The sequence below is a fragment of the Pelodiscus sinensis genome, chromosome 17 (genome assembly GCF_049634645.1).
Source record: "Pelodiscus sinensis isolate JC-2024 chromosome 17, ASM4963464v1, whole genome shotgun sequence".
NCBI lineage: Eukaryota > Metazoa > Chordata > Testudines > Trionychidae > Pelodiscus > Pelodiscus sinensis.
Window position 1 is genome coordinate 8,083,523 of NC_134727.1, and position 16,102 is coordinate 8,099,624.

The 16,102-nt window shown below is 44.8% G+C and overlaps 1 protein-coding gene and 1 long non-coding RNA gene across 4 annotated transcripts in view; one reads left to right on the forward strand and one right to left on the reverse strand.

Annotated features, from left to right (window-relative positions):
* The window catches only part of LOC112544586 (uncharacterized), a 37,632-nt gene extending 24,201 nt beyond the window's left edge, over positions 1-13,431 (reverse strand). The window contains exon 1 of the long non-coding RNA XR_003087930.2: positions 13,230-13,431. This is a non-coding gene — a long non-coding RNA (uncharacterized LOC112544586). The remainder of the gene's footprint in view (positions 1-13,229) is intronic.
* The window catches only part of LOC102454521 (rho GTPase-activating protein 7-like), a 163,002-nt gene that overhangs the window by 51,091 nt on the left and 95,809 nt on the right, over positions 1-16,102 (forward strand). The gene's annotated exons all lie outside the window — the stretch shown is intronic.

Genomic DNA, 16,102 nt, shown 5'->3' on the forward strand with positions numbered 1-16,102 from the left:
TTGGCATGTTGTAGATTAACTCCAGCAGCTGGCACCTAGGCCGCATTCCAGAGTGGAGGGCACAGAACGTTCAGAGAGAAGAATTCAGGTTTTTTCTTGTTTAGATGTTTCAAACAACACTTAAATGTTAGTGGAAGAATGACTGAGGAAACCATTCCAATTAGGAAACAGGAAATTGCCTTTACCAGAAATATCCTTGGAACATTTGACCTGGAGGCTACATTGTGATAAAGCAAATCTGAGAAGTTTGGTGCAAATAGATGATAGATGATAATGGCAGCATGGATATGTGATCCAAGTTGCTGTGTGTCTTTCATCTGACAATCTCGAAGCACATTGCTCACATTAAGTAAGACTCACAACATGCTTTCCAGGTAGGCAAGTGTATGGATGGGGAAGGTGTATGCCGAAGAGAGGTGAAAGTATTTAACCTATAGTTAGTCAATAGCAAATCTGGAGAGAAAACTCAGGGGCCAAATTCTCTGCTGAGGTTGTGCCTGATTATAGCTGGCATGAAATTAGCTCTTCATATTTAAGCTTAGCCTTGCTCTTGATTTACTGCATCACCGTCAGCAAAATACTGCATTTCCCTGGACTCCTTTTTTCTACAAAGGCTAAGGCGGTATAATTCTGGCTGAAGTCAATTCAGTTGATCCTGTTTGGATTAGCAATAAATAGGACCTCTAAGCTCTGCTCATGTCTCAGCTGCTAATTCACTGTATCCTTGAGTGCATCGTTTAAAGTACCTGCACATCTATTGTACATATTGTACTTTTTCAAGGAGTTGTGCTCACTTATGCCAGCCATCAGTTTCGGTGGTGTCCTGGTTCCCAGACTCCTGCTTTATAGTCTGCCTAGTTCTTCATGTTTCCAAACAGCGCCACCTACCTCCATGTAATTGTCCATTGCTGAAGTCTGTATCTTTGAGAACTAGAGTAAACGTTTTCAGACCCTCAGTGACTTAGGAGCCTAAATACCATTGAAATCCAACGATCATTGATGGAACTGATGTCCCTTCAATCACTCAGGGACTTTTGGAAATTTTATCCTAGCACTATCCCTAGAAAGACATCCTGCAGGCTATGAAGGCTGTTAAGTAAGCCATTAAAATCGAGGGCCTCCATGATAGTACTCTCTGAAAGGTTTTCAGTTCCATGCAGGGGGCTAGGTAGACAGGCAGACCTGTCAAATCTAAATGCATGGAGGAGATGGTGGTGTTGAAAAGAGGGATTTAGATTTATTATGCATTGGGGAATCTATTGGGAATGTAGGAACCTGTATAGCAAGAATGGGCTCACCTAACCAAAATGAGGCCTGGTTGTTAGCATATAAAATGTCTTGGAGGAGTTTTTAAACCAAGGTCCAGGGGAACTGACATGTCCGAAGGACACATGGTTAGGACAGAGACATTGCTTAGGGGAGGGTTTATTAAAAGAGATACTCTATCATATATATAGTAGCCCAATGTCTGTGACTCTGGAACACCGTAGCGTTATAGTCTTGCCTCTGGGGGGTGCTGTTTCCTCCCATTGTGGCGCTTGGCTGACTTCTGCGCTGCTCAGCTGGGCCGCCGCAGGGGAGCAAGCGGCACAAGAGACTGTTTGGGCTCCGCGGTCCCAGTGCTGCATAGAGAGTGTGGAGCCCAAACAGCCGCCTGTGCTGCTTGCCCCCGCACGGGCTACGCGGTCCCCCGAGTGAGAGGCAGGAGGGGGAGAAGAGAAAGAGAGACAGAGAGAGAGACAGGAGGCGGAGGAGAGCTGAGAGAGAGAGGGGGAGGCAGGAGGAAGAGGAGAGAGACAAAGACGGACATGGAGGAGAGACCCCAAAATCCCGTTTTATGATGGACTATTAGTTAGTATTCTAATACCAGAGTGGCTAGAAGTAGACTGGGGCGCCCTATGGACAGGATGACTGTGCACACACCTCCCCGGGCCACAAGAATGTGCCAGAGGCAGCATGGAGCTAGCAGCCAGAAACCACTCTAGCCCCACTGTACTGCTGGTGGTGGCGGCAGGGGCCCCCATAGTGTTTTAAATCTCCCACTGGTGGCTGGTGGGGCTGCGGGATGTGCAGGTTGGGGGAGGAGAACATGGGCCAGCAGTGGGGAGCCGGGTGATGCACGGGGACCGAGGAGTCTGGAGAACCCTGCTCTCCCCTCCCTCCCCGAGCTGCTGCCAGAGTGAGGTGCCCGCTGGCCCACTAGGAGGATTTGAGGACTGCCACTGGCTCTAAGGTAAATTGTGTTTGAGACCCCCTGTCTTAGCAGGATCACACTCTGTGTCAGTAGAAGGGACTTCAAATTGGCGTTACACTGAATTTTGGATCAGGTAGCTGAGATCAGAATTAGGCTCTGCGCATGCTGCTACCTTTCTGGGCCCAATGATTAAAACGAAAAAGGATTTTTTTTCTAGTAAATTGATCATTTTGAAATTCCTTGTACTGTACCTTGAAATATGTGTCTCTCTGCTGTCAAAGAAAACCCTTATTAGGTTTCATAACAAGTTTATTCTGCAGTTGAATTAATACCTCAACCTGCACAGCTAATGTAGCTGTTATTTATTGCAGCTGATGAGTTGAGTTTATCTCCAGTAAGAGTTTGGCTAAATCACAAATTCCTATCTTTAGCATTTCTTCAGCTTTTGTCCTTATCTGCTTTGGCTCAACTCCCTAAAGCCCGTGCCCTTATGATTCAAGTGAGATTAGTCTACACATAAGGTATGGTATGAGCTTGCCGGAAAGGGGGCTTTATTGTAACATGACATTTAAATTCTATTGATTGGGCATGAGAGAATGTTAAAAATGTACTTAAAAGAAGATCAGAGGATTGGCAGCAGGATACCATCATTTGCTTTCAAGTCACTGCTTTGAATCTGGCCCATGCAGTAAGTTTTTCTTATCTGACCAATGTTTTGATGGCTGATATGAACTGAGCTGTGGTTTCAGTCCAGTTGCGAGTGGGCTGGTGTGTCGCCAACACAAATACCACCGTGACAATTGGCACCCTTAGGCTATTTCTCCTCTCCCAGGATGTAAGACACTGAAAGCGCAATCAGTGTGGGTATTTTTCATATCCTCAGGTGGGAGAATCTCTTTTGGATTGTTTGCAATCTCTGCACAAGAAGTGCCTGTATGTGCTTGGCTCCAATGTTAATATGCACGTGCAGATATTCAGTCAAGATTTTCAGAGGTGACTTGTGGTGCTACAGATGAGCAACTTTAAAGAGGCCTGATTTTCAGAAGAGGCAGGCTCAGCACTTCCTCAAAATAGAAAACCACTGCAAAATCACTAGCCAATCAGAAAGCAGATATAAAATCTGAATGAACCTATTGCTCCTTCCAGGTGTTCCCTCCTGTGCAAGGAATATGCTCGTTTATTCATATTGCTAACGTGTGAATGTTTCTGTAAGTGCCATGACAGATACACTGCAGTAAAATCAACTCAGTAACGCTGTACCTTACCAGATAGTAAAGTGGGACCCTAAGCTTGAAGCTGAGTGTTCTGTCTTGCACTCCCTAGCTTATTAAGAGGCTGTGCACTAAAAAGTCACCTGCTCTGTCTCCAAGGCCTAGTGACTGCATAGCACTCTATTACCAGATGGTTCATGTACTGGCTGGTCCAGAAGAGTATTGCGTGCCCCACAATTGGTGGTGGGAAAGGGTCCACGTGGAGGTTACTATGGGGAAGAGAGAAGGCGGGTATAAAAAGAAATAATTGCTAAGGTGTTCAGGGTAGAGAGCGCCCCAGACTCTATGCAGCCAGAGGAAGGGTGAGGAAGCCTTATAGGGGAGAGAGTAGCCAGTGTTCATGTGGGAAAAGAGGCAAGGACTAGACAGTAGTAAGACAATGGCTAAATTCTGCCCCTAGTTTTACCTGTGCAATTTTAGTGCAATCGGTGTGTGCAGAAGCGAAGAGTCGGGGGATTTGATAGCAGCCTTCAACTACCTGAAGGGAGGTTCCAAAGAGGCTGTTCCCACTAGTGACGGGTGGCAGAACGAGGAGCAATGGTCTCAAGTTACAGTGGTGGGATCTATGTTGGATATTAGGAAAAACTATTTAACTAGGAGGGTGATGAAGCAGTGGAATGGGTTACCTAGAGAGGGGGTAGAATCTCCTTCCCTAGACGTTTTTAAGTCCTGGCTTGACAAAGCCCTGGCTGGGATGATTTAGTTGGGGTTGGTCCTGTTTTGACAGGAGGTTGGATCCGATGACCTCCTGAGGTCTCTTCCAACCCCGTGATTCTATGAGTATCTAGCAGCATTACCAACACTTCCACTGATTATTGAGCTCTTAAAAATATTTAAGGGTAAATTAGAGCAAAATAACAACACAGAACACTGAGAGCCAGGACTGGTGGCTGTAAACAAACTTTATAGGACTGCAGGAAACTTGGCCACACACATAAGTGGACATATGGCTTGCTAAAATCATGCTGGATCATGGATGTTGCTGGACCAGAGAGCTTCAATCTGTACAAGCACACACTAGTCGTGAGTAGCATAGCCACTGGGCCACTTGTCCTAGCAGTGCAAGTCTGTGTCTATTCTGGGCAGTTTCCTTTTAAAGAGCTTTCTCTGCCTTGTGCCATTGCAAAATCCAGACACAGAGTCTCCTGACCCCGGGAGAATTTCAAAGGGACCTGCTCTTTTGGAAACATTGTCTTCCTGTTCTCACTCTTTAAAATATTTGTCGTGACTTCATCTTCCGATGCTTTGTCCACCCACTCGCTGGCAAAGGAATTCACTTCCTCAAAGGGACACTTCCCTATCACAGCCACTGCTGCATTGAAGTAAAGAGCTGGATTCTTCTGCACTTCGGGAAATAAAGTTGTGAAACCTTTGAACTTCCTGAGTTTGGGGAATATGTTTATACATTTTATTTCAAGTTCTGTCTTCCCAAGACCGAGATGGAAGTGCAGTTCAGGGGACACAACTTGACGTGGAAGGTGGCAGAAAAGGAGCTTGATAACATGATGCTAGTCAAAAATGCTTTTGACACACCCACCTCAGTCAAAATAGGCACCTCCACGTATGGTCACAAGGACTTATCCAGCACCTATGCAACTTTCTTGCTGCCTCATTATGCATGAGGCCATTAGTACAGTGCATTCACTAGACAAAGGCAAGAGAGTACTACAGTATGGCTACATCTAGACTTCATGGCTTTTCCAGGATTCCGCAAGGAACGCATCCACTTTTCCGAAAAAATTTTCTATAAGGCATAAGGAATGTGTCGAAAGAGCACTTTTTTCCGAAATTTGGTGCCATGTAGACGCACCAAAAAAATTTTCTACAAGGCATAAGGAATGTGTCGAAAGAGCACTTTTTTCTGAAATTTGGTGCCATGTAGACGCACCAAATTTCAGAAAAGCCTCTTTTGAAAGTAAATCAGAAAAAGATACGCAATTTGCACTAGGTAGTGTTTGTGCACCTCCTCCTATTGATAACCTCCCTATTGTACTCCATTTTGAGAGCTGGACTATCAGGCTATGTCTACACTACAGAGTTTTGTTGGAAAAACAGCTGTTTTTCCAACAAAACTTGAGTTATGGCCACACTGCCATCGCATTCTTCCGAAAGTAAATCGAAAGAACTGAGGGGCTTTTCTGGCATTGGTAATCCTCTTTCTACGAGGAAAATGCCTTTTTCTGAAAGAGCTCTTTAGGTAAAAGGTGTGTGTGAATGGGGAAGAGGGAGTTCTTTTGAAAGAAGAGGGAAGAGGAAAAGGCACAGGTGCCTTGCTGGCCAGTTCATCCATAATAATCAAGCTTAAATGCAAGATAGCATCCATTCAGTGTGGACAATATGTTTTGAAAAAGCAGCTCACTTTTTTTATGTGCTTTTGTGTGTGGATGCTCTCTTTCGGAAGAAGTATTTTCAGAAGATTTCTTCAGAAAAAAGGTTCTTCCAAAAGAAGCCTGAAGTCTAGACATAGCCTCAGTAGGTGTGTAAACCCTCACCTTAAGGGTGGGTAATTTTGTTATAATAACCTATAACTAAAAATAAGGCTGCACAGAGATGAAATGCAGAGGGGAAAATTAATTAAAATTTCTGGGGAAAGCCTCTTTGAACTCTCTCAAGCTATGGGATTGCCTTCCAGGAACAGAAGGGTGGTACCCATCACAGGGCATTTAAAGCTAGACTGTCTCTGATTCTGAGAGTAAATTAGAATATCTTAAATCCTCAGATCACTTCCAGTTATTCTCTCCATTGATTGACTTCCTATCAGAAAGGCTCTTGTGGTACCACACATCTTTCAAGACAGATGTTTTCACTTAAACTGCCAAAAGTTGGCAATATGTTTCCATTTAAGCTGTACAAATGTGTTATTTGAAAAACACTTTAAATAGCTGAAATAGACACTGCTAATTGGCCTGTAGTATAATAGGGCTTTCAGACTCATGGCTCATTGTGCATTGGCATTCTGAGATTTATAGCCATCTTGATGTGGCAGTGCAATTAAATCTGCATACCATTAGTGAAAAATCCCCTGCAGTACATGCCTGGGAAAGTGAGCTGAAATCATCCCAGAAAAGAAAAGGTGAAGGTGTTTAAAAAACATCCAGAAACAATTTTCCTCTTCGTTTACTTGTTTAACACCTCCCAGGATAGCGGTGCAGCACTTAGATTTAGTGCATAAGTTACCGTCCTGGGTACAATCTGAAATATCAAAATAATGGAGTCGGTTGGAAATTTTTTGCAGATGAACAACTTTCTGTCAGGAAATAAAGATTCATTGAAAGCAAAGTATTCCATGGGAATTTGCCACTTTGGGTGGATTTTTATTTTATATTTGAAGGAAGCCAAGCAGAGTTCCTGTCAGCTCACTCCACCAACTCCTTGGCAGCCCACCTGGTGACTGCTGGGTTTCCAGGCTCCTCTGGTTCCTCAGAGACCCACCAGATAGGCTATCATGGAGCTAAGGCTCCAGTTCCCAGGGACCACAAGAACGCAGGGAACATATTTTTGTTTGGAAACACCTAAATGTTGCAATATTCCACTTGGGCAAAAGGTTTTGAAGTTTTTCTGGTGGTTTTTTTCAACCTCAATCGAGCTGAAATGGTTTCCAAAATCTCTTCTTTTTTCTTTTCTTTTTTTTCAGAAGTGGAATTGGGTTTCCTAGCCAGATCTCCCAAGTGAGAGATATAATCAGTATCTTTTGATGCTTTCAAAAAACAGCACAATCCAATGGGTGTTATAGTAAGACTTCAGTTCTGTGCCACTGACCAGCATGGGCAAGTCACTTCACCAACCTGTGTTCCTTCCCTCCCTTTATCTTGCCTCTTAAGGGATCTAAGGGTACGTCTAGACTACAGGCTTTTGTCGACAGATACTGTCGACAAAGCTTCTGTCGACAAAGAGCGTCTAGACTACATTCAGTTCTGTCGACAAAGCAAGCTGCTTTGTTGACAAAACCCTGTAGTCTAGACACAACCCTAGATGCAATAACACCTTCTGTCGACAGAACTCTGTCGACAAAAGGCGTTATGCCTCGTAAAATGAGGTTTACCAGCGTCGACAAAACTGCTGAGTTCTGTCGACGTTATATCGACAGAACTCAGCGGTAGTGTAGACGCAGGTATAGTTTTGTCGACAAAAGTCCACTTTTGTCGACAAAACTCTGTTGTCTAGACACACCCTAAGAGTTTAACTGTTTCACTGACATGCATCAGCTTATCCATTTTGGTTGCAGTTAAACTCTTCTGTCCTGCACAAACATGCCAGCCACTGCCACATGCTATGGGCACTGATTTTTCCTGAGTCTGCAGAGTGGTGCTAACCGCCAGCTCCCCAGAAGCGGGGATGGCAGCCAGGAGCCTGTGTGTGTAAGCTGGCTCCTGGTGCGAACTGGCTCCAGCTGCCAGCCCCGTTCCCGGGGAGCCAGTTCTACTGAGGGATTTGCAATATAAGCCTTATACTGCAGAGCCCACAGAGGGCACCCCTCCGGCATCCTTCTCTCCTTAGTCCCAACCAACCAAAAGCGCAGGATTTGGTGGTGATGGGGGACTTCAACTATCCAGACATCTGTTGGGAAATGTACACAGCAAGTAACAGACTATCCAATAAGTTCTTGGACTGCATTGGAAACAATTTTTTATTTCAGAAGGTTGAAAAAGCTACCAGGGGGAAGCTGCTCTATATTTGATTTTAACAAATAGGGAGGAGCTGGTTGAAAATTTGAAAGTGGAAGGCAGCTAGGGTGAAAGTGATCATGAAATCATAGAGTTCATGATTCTAAGGAATGATAGAAGGGAAAACAGCAAAATAGAGACAATGGATTTCAGGAAGGCAGATTTTGGTAAGCTCAGAGAGCTGGTAGGTAAGGTCCCATGGGAAGCAAGACTAAGAAGAAAAACAACAGAAGACGGTTGGCAGTTTTTCAAAGGGGCATTATTAAGGGCTCAAAAGATATTCCACTGTGTAGGAAAGATAGAAAGTATGGCAAGAGATCACCATGAATTAACCAGGAGATCTTACATGAGCTAAAAACCAAAAAGGAGTCCTATAAAAAGTGGAAAGTAGGTCAAATTACAAAGCATGAATATAAGTAAACAATGCAAGTATGTAGGTCAAGATTAGAAAGGCAAAGGCACAAAACAACCTCAATCTAACTAGAGACCTAATGGGTAACAAGAAGACATTCTAAAAATATATTAGAAGCAAGAGGAAGATCTAGGAAAGGGTAGGCCCATTGCTCAGTGAAGAGGGAGAAACAATAACAGGAAACCTGGAAATGGCAGAGGTACTTAACGACCTCTTTGTTTTGGCTTTCACCAAGAAGTTTGATGGTTATGGGATGCCTAGCATAGTGAATGCTAGTGAAAATGGGGTAGGTTTAGAAGTTAAAATAAAAAAAGAACAAGTTAAACATTTCTTAGAAAAGTTAGATGTCTTTAAGTCACCGGAGCCTAATGAAATGCATCCTATAATAGGGAGCTGACAGTGGAGCTATCTGAGCCTTTAGTTATCGTCTTTGAAAAGTCATGGAAGTCGGGTGAGATTCCAGAAGACTGGAAAAGGGCCAATCTAGTGCCCATCTATAAAAAGGGAAATAAGAACAACCCAGGAAACTACAGACCAGTCAATTTAACATCTGTGCCAGGAAAGATAATGGAACAAGTAATTAAGAAATTCTTCTGCATACACCTGGAAGATAATAGGGTGATAGGTAACAGCCTGCATGGATTTGTAAAGAACAAATCATGTCAAACCAATCTGATAGCTTTCTTTGATAGGACAATGAGTCTTGTGGATGAGGGAGAAGTGGTGGATGTGGTATACCTAGACTTTAGTAAGGCATTTGATACGGTCTCGCATGATCTTCTTATAAAAAACTTATAAAAAAACTAGGCACATTCAACTTAAATAGGGCTACTATAAGGTAGGTGCATAACTGGCTGGATAAACGTTCTCAGAGAGTAGATATTAATGGTTCACAATCCTGCTGAAAGGACATGACATAAGTGGGGTTCTGCAGGGGTCTGTTTTGGGACCGGTTCTGTTCAATATCTTCATTAAAAGCGGCAAGGAGTCCTGTGGCACCTTATAGACTAACTGCAGTGTAGGAGCATAAACTTTCGTGGGCAAAGACCCACTTCGTCAGATGCCTTAAAAAAAGGAATAAGGGATCTTTCGGAAAAGGCTTTATTTTCCAAAAGATCCCTGTCTAGACTGACGCTTTTTTCCGGCAAAGCCCCGAGCCGGAAAAAAGCAGCAGCCATATTTATGTAAATGAAGCTGGGGGGATTTAAATCCCCACTTCATTTGCAATTGCGATGTGTCTAATTTGCATCCCTTTTACGGAAAGGGATGCAGTCTAGACACAGCCATACAGAATGGGAAGCGACTGTCTAGGAAGGGGTACTACAGAAATGGATCTAGGGGTAATTGTGGATCACAAGCTAAATATGAGCCAACAGTGTGACGCTGTTGCAAAAAAAGCAAACATGATTCTGGGATGCATTAACAGGAGTATTGTGAGCAAGACACAAGAAGTCATTCTTCCGCTCTACTCTGTGCTAATTAGGCCTCAACTGGAGTATTGTGTCCAGTTCTCGGCACCATATTTCAAGAAAAATGTGGAGAAACTGGAGAAGGTCCAGAGAAGAGCAGCAAAAGAATGATTAAAGGTGTAGAGAACATGACTTTTGAAGGAAAACTGAAAGAATTGGGCTTGTTTAGTTTGGAAAGGAGAAGACTGAGAGGGGACATGATAGCAGATTTCAGGTATCTAAAAGTGTGTCACAAGGAAGAGGGAGAAAAATTGTTCTCCTTGGCCTCTGAGGCTAGAACAAGAGGCAGTGGGCTTAAACTGCAGCAAGAGAGGTTTAGATTGGACATTAGGAAAAACTTCCTGCCTGTAAGGGTGGTTAAACACTGGAATAAATTGCTTAGGGAGCTTGTGGAATCTCCATCACTGGAAATATTTAAGAGCAGATTAGATAAACATCAGAGATGGTCTAGACCAGGGGTCCCCAACATGGCGTCCGCCGGGGCATTTATGTGCACTCGCCTAGTGACCAGGGCCGGCCTGAGCAATTCTTGCACCCCGGGCGCGCAGCGCATGTGCAGTGCCGCCCCTGGGCACGCAGCACATGTGCAGCTCCGCCCCCGGGTGCCTGGCAGCCCCAAAAGGTTGGGGACCACTGATCTAGACAGTACTGGGTCCTGCCGTGAGGGCAGGGGACTGGACTGGATGACCTCTCGAGGTCCCTTCCAATTCTAGTGTTCTATGATTCTATGAAAAACATACAGAATTAGTGATTACAAGGTTATTTTTTAAAAACCTTTTTTACACTCCCCAGTTTAGAGTGAAAGCTCTGAGCAGAGACTGCTTCTTACTAAGTGCATAATTTTGGTTTGGAGGGTGAATTGAATAACAATTTTAAAAAACTGAATTTTGTTCAGTTTTTTATTTCAGGTTGTTTTGGGGGGTGTTTCTCTTTTTTCTTAACTACATTTCTGAACAAAATACTTTTTCAATAAGAACTGTGTATCCTAGGAATTTATATAACCCTCCCCCATCCTCCTCTAAAGTGACTTTCAGTCAACCAATGTATTATTAACCACATTAGTCATTATTAAAACCCCATCACACACGGGGAACTGAGGCACAGTGGTTTTCAACGTTTTTTTCATTTATGGACCCCTGAATATTTCAAATGGAGGTGAAAACCTTTTTGGAAATCATGGTCTGTGAACTCCAAGGTGGTTCATGCACAGCAAATTGAAAACCACCAGAGTAGATGATTTGGCCAAGGTCACAAAGGAAGTGTGTGGCAGAGCAGGGAATTGCACTCAGCTCTCCCAATATCCATATTAGCATTCTTCCTCTCCAGGGCATCCATCCAGCACCTTTTATGAACATGGCATTCAATATCCAAAAGAAACACAGGTAATTAAAATATATGTTGCCATGGTGGCTCTTATGGCTGGGTGGGGTTAAACGGAAACACCAAAAATCCATTTGACAAAGAGGAAGAAGGAGAACAAACATTCTGGAAAATTATTTCTTCCCATCTATCTTTTTTTTCCCCAGTCCAATATATTCAAAATTAAAATTTTGCAAACAACCAAATTCCATGGGTAAAATGTTCAAAAGAACCCAAGTGTCATTTTCAGAAGTGATTTTAGGCACTTAAAAATTAATAGAAGACTATTACAGCTTGGACCTTCCTGGTCCAGTACCCTTGGGACCTGACTGATCCTTAATGAGGGATTTTGCCAGACCCGGGGAGGTCATTTCTGGCCCTCCCCAGCCCGGCATCTCCTGGCCTGGCTGCCAGCCTTCCCGCCATCTCCCCTCCTGCCACCAGCCCCACTGCCTTGCCAGCAGCAGGCCCCACCTGCACTCCCGTCCCACCAGCCCTGCTGCGGGGGCCCGCAGTCTTGCTGCCGGGGCGCCCAGACCCACCACACTGTTTCAGCAGAGGTAAAACTCCCTGAGCATAGATAGTGGATTTGACCACCTACGTAAGAAGTTTAAAACTAATAAAAGAAAGTTCTTCTTCATACAGTGCATAGTCAACTCCTTGCCAGTGGAGGCTGTGAAGGCGAGGACTATAACAGAGTTTAAAGAGAAGCTAGATAATTTCATGGAGGTTAGGTCCATAAAAGGCTATTAGCCAGGGGATAGAAATGGTGTCCCTGGCCTCTGTCAGAGGCTGGAGATGGATGGCACGAGACAAATCGCTTGATCATTGCCTTCAGTCCACCCCCTCTGGGGCACCTGGTGCTGGCCACTGTCGGCACACAGGCTACTGGGCTAGATGGACCTTTGGTCTGATCCAGTATGGCCGTTCTTATGTTGCCCTTGTATGGCTGCATGGGGCAAAGCTGGCTGTAACTGAGGCAAAGCTTTTAGAGGAGGCCTAATCTGTGAAAACTAATACAAATTAAAGTCCACTCAGTTTTGCCTGAAGCTGTTTTCAGGTGTAAGGCAGTGGGGATAGTATTCTGAGGTACTAGAAAAGTACTGGATCTGGACTACTAATCCTGTCATCTGAAGAAGTGGGTTGTGCCCACAAAAGCCCATGATACCATCTACACGTTTTGCTAGTCTTTAAGGTACTAATAGACTATTGGTTGTTTTTTAAGTTTTTCCTGTTACAGACTAACTTGGCTACCCCTCTGAAGCTAGAGAAGAACTGACAGACTAAACTAATAGTTGTCAAAGAGAGTGAATTTTGTGGAGCCATGTTTCTGGGAATCTCAACCTGTTATTTCTGCTAGAATGAAAAAGGTAGGGTGAAACATAAATATAGAGAATATACCACGGTTAAAATAATCTAGAGGTGATGAGTTAAAACTAAAAATAAATGGAATGAACAAAAGTTATTTAAAAATGTTTAAGAAAACTGAAAAAAAGGCACAAGTTAATAATACCCTAAAAAAGACTGGTATCAGCAAAGTGGGGGTAAAGTAGCAGAAATAGGAATGTGAAATTATTTTACAATCTTATTGTAAACGGGTCTATAGGGTGCCCCGTTGGCACCACGTCACCCCCCCTTGGCCCCGTGCTTCCTTCACCCCTTTTTGAGAGCCCTCCGGCATTCAAGTTTGTCTTAACAGTAGTTCATAGGGCTTCCCCTAGGTTGGGAGTTCACTGGCCCCTGAGGCGGGGAGAGGGAGGGTCTGGGCCTGCCCCCTCTCACGGACCCCAGCCCAGGGACCTAAGGACACAAACGCCTATGCCGTCCAGTCCGGCTAGCGGGGCATTCGCTGTAACTCACCAGCCCACAGGCTCCCTTTGCCCGCCCTGGGCTACTTCCTCTCTCTGCCGTCACCACTTCCCGTAGCAGCCGGGCTCACCACCTCACTTTGGGTCCCATCCGTCACTCCTCTTGTTACAGGCTTGCTCCCTCTGAGCTCCCTCCCTTCCCCGGCATCTCCTGGGGTTTAAATCCCCACACCGGCTCCCAGCCTGCAGGGCCCCGCCCCTTCCGGTGTGGCCACGCTTCCGGGCCAGCGGCGGGGCCGCGTGATGACATCACCACCCCTGCGCCGGCGTCCAGACTCCCCGCCGTGCCCGGGCATCCTGTCGGGGTGGCCACCTGTGAACACCCGGCGCACCGTCTGTAGGCTGTCCCTGGCGCCGCTCGATCCCCGGGCTGCTCCGCCCCCTGCCCCGAGAGCCGCCAGGAGAGCGGAGTGCCCCCTCTGCCCCGTCACACTTATATTGTGTTCCTTTGCCTCTCCCCTTCCCTAGAAACTGTTCTTAGTAGATAAAAGACCCTGAAGAGCGTGAGATCTGTCAGCTTGGTGCCTTCTGGGGCATTAAGTAAATAAATAAAATACTAACAGTTGAAGAGCTGAGGAGACTGAAATGCACTTTGTGTGACTTTTGGTATGGAAATTCTAGGTTCTAGTTCAGGAGTGGGAGATAATTTTTGAAGGAGGGGCCACTTCTCACATTTTGGACGTGGCTGTGGGCTGTCCCGAAAGAGGCGGGGTCTTGGGCGGAAGGGAGGGGCCAGTAGACTTTGCATGTTCCCCTGCCCACAGACCCTGATTGGTCAGGGGCAGGGGAGCATGTAAAGTGTTTGCCCCCCGCCCCCGCCCTGACAGAGACACGCAGCACCTAGAGAGAACCACCAGCCATTTTGAACAGCTGGCGGTTCTCTCTGGTGCTGTGCACCCCTGATGGGGGGGAAGAGACTTCACATGCTCCCTTATTCCCAGGTCTCAATTAGCCTGAGGCGAGGGTGTGGCAGAGTGGCCGCAGGCTAAATCAACCGGCTTGGTGGGCCAGATCCAGCTATGAACACTGTCTTGCCCACCCTTGTCCTAGTTAGTACAACTTAAAGAGAACTGAGGTCAAATCTCTTTCAGTTCAGTTTCCCCTTCCCTTTCTTCACCCTCCCAGGTCCCAATCACAACCAAGTCTATGTGTGATATTCACCTTGGGATCTACCACAGTAGGTCAGATTATTGATCCATTCAGCCAGGTAGCCTTTCTCTTTGGCAGAAACCATTACTAGATGCTTGGAAGAAAATAAAGTACCACCCCAAATGCACCTACCCATCTAGCAGTAAATGAAGAGAGGGGCATCTGACCCCCACGGTTGTTGATTTACATTCTGAGGCCTGAGTTCTGGTTACTTGTAGCTTATCATGCCTGTCTACAAGGATAATTATTACTACTATTCGGTTTAGGATTATCCAACCATTTTTAAAAAAAAAATTCAAGCCACGGTGCTTGAATTCTATCATCACCTAATTACACATCCTGGCTACACATAGCATTAAGATGAATTCCCTTTTAAATATACTTGCCATTAATTTAACTGAGCAGCTCCTTGCTCTCGTATTCTGAGATGATGGATTGTGAAATACTCTCCTTTAAATGAATCCTGGCTCCATATTTCTGTGGGGCACAGTAGTCTCTCTTGGGCGGTATGCGAAGCATGCTTGTAAAAGATACCGTAAATATGAAAGCTACACACTCTGGTGATTTTAGTGTTGGCACATTCTTGATGTTGCAGAAAAACAAATTCAGCTCAGCTGTGGGGTTTTTATAACCCTACAGAAATAATCATTCAAATATGATGGTATGGGTGAGAGTAACACCCTCTCATTAAAGCATCATCAATTGAAAATGGGACTGTGTAAAGCTTGTAATACTTCAGATTGCTGAGTGGAAATATATTGCCTTAAAGAGCTTTGGTTTTGAGCCTTTAATGGTAAAATATGTCATCTGGCTGCTGTCACTGTTTTCGCTGGTTTGACTCTGTGAATAGTGCAGTGTTTACATTTTTTTTATATATAAATTATTTTACTCCATAAAATAGGGGCATTCCCTAAAGGGGGAAAAAAACCTTTGTGTTTCTATAGACTCTTCCATGTAATGATCCATAAGATGTCTACCAAAGTTAATTAAATAGAGATGGACATAAGCCAACCCACTGGAACCTAACAGCCCTCAATTTCTGACTCACACAACAAAAATTATCTGAATTTCACAGCTAGAAACTACTTGGCACTTCCCAGCAGCAGCTGCCTGTACAAGCGTTCCAGCCCTCCTGCTCTAAAAGTACACACCCTGCCCTCTTTTGTGTAAGGAAAATCTCACTAACCTGTTAGCTCTATATGGCTTATGATTGTTACACACTCTTGAAGTTCTGAAACTATCCATTAGAGGGCAGTTCATGTATACTGGCCAGCTCATTACATTGGGATCTCAGGTTTCAGAGGTAGTAGCCCTAGTCTGTTTCAATAAAAACAACTCGGAGTCAGTCCAGTGGTACCTTAAAGACTAACAACTGTATTGTGGCATAAGCTTTCATGACAAAAGCTATAAGAGGTAAGTAGAAGAGCTGTATAACTTCAAATGAGGCTTCCCAAGTCCTTTCAAGGCTTTTTGTTTGATTTTATTAATTGCAGATGTTAATGCTGCGCTGTCCCTTTGAAACGTTGCTGGGACTCCCCAGCTGACCCCAGGCTACACTGCACGTTTGAAACACACAGGGGCAGCATTTCAAAGGAACAGTCACCTCACAGCTGAGCCAGGGATCAGCTGTGTGGTGTCTGCCCTTTAGAAATGCCACCTCCATGTGTTTCAAAGGGGCAGTGGAGCCTGGGGTCAGTTGGGAACTCACCAGCTGAT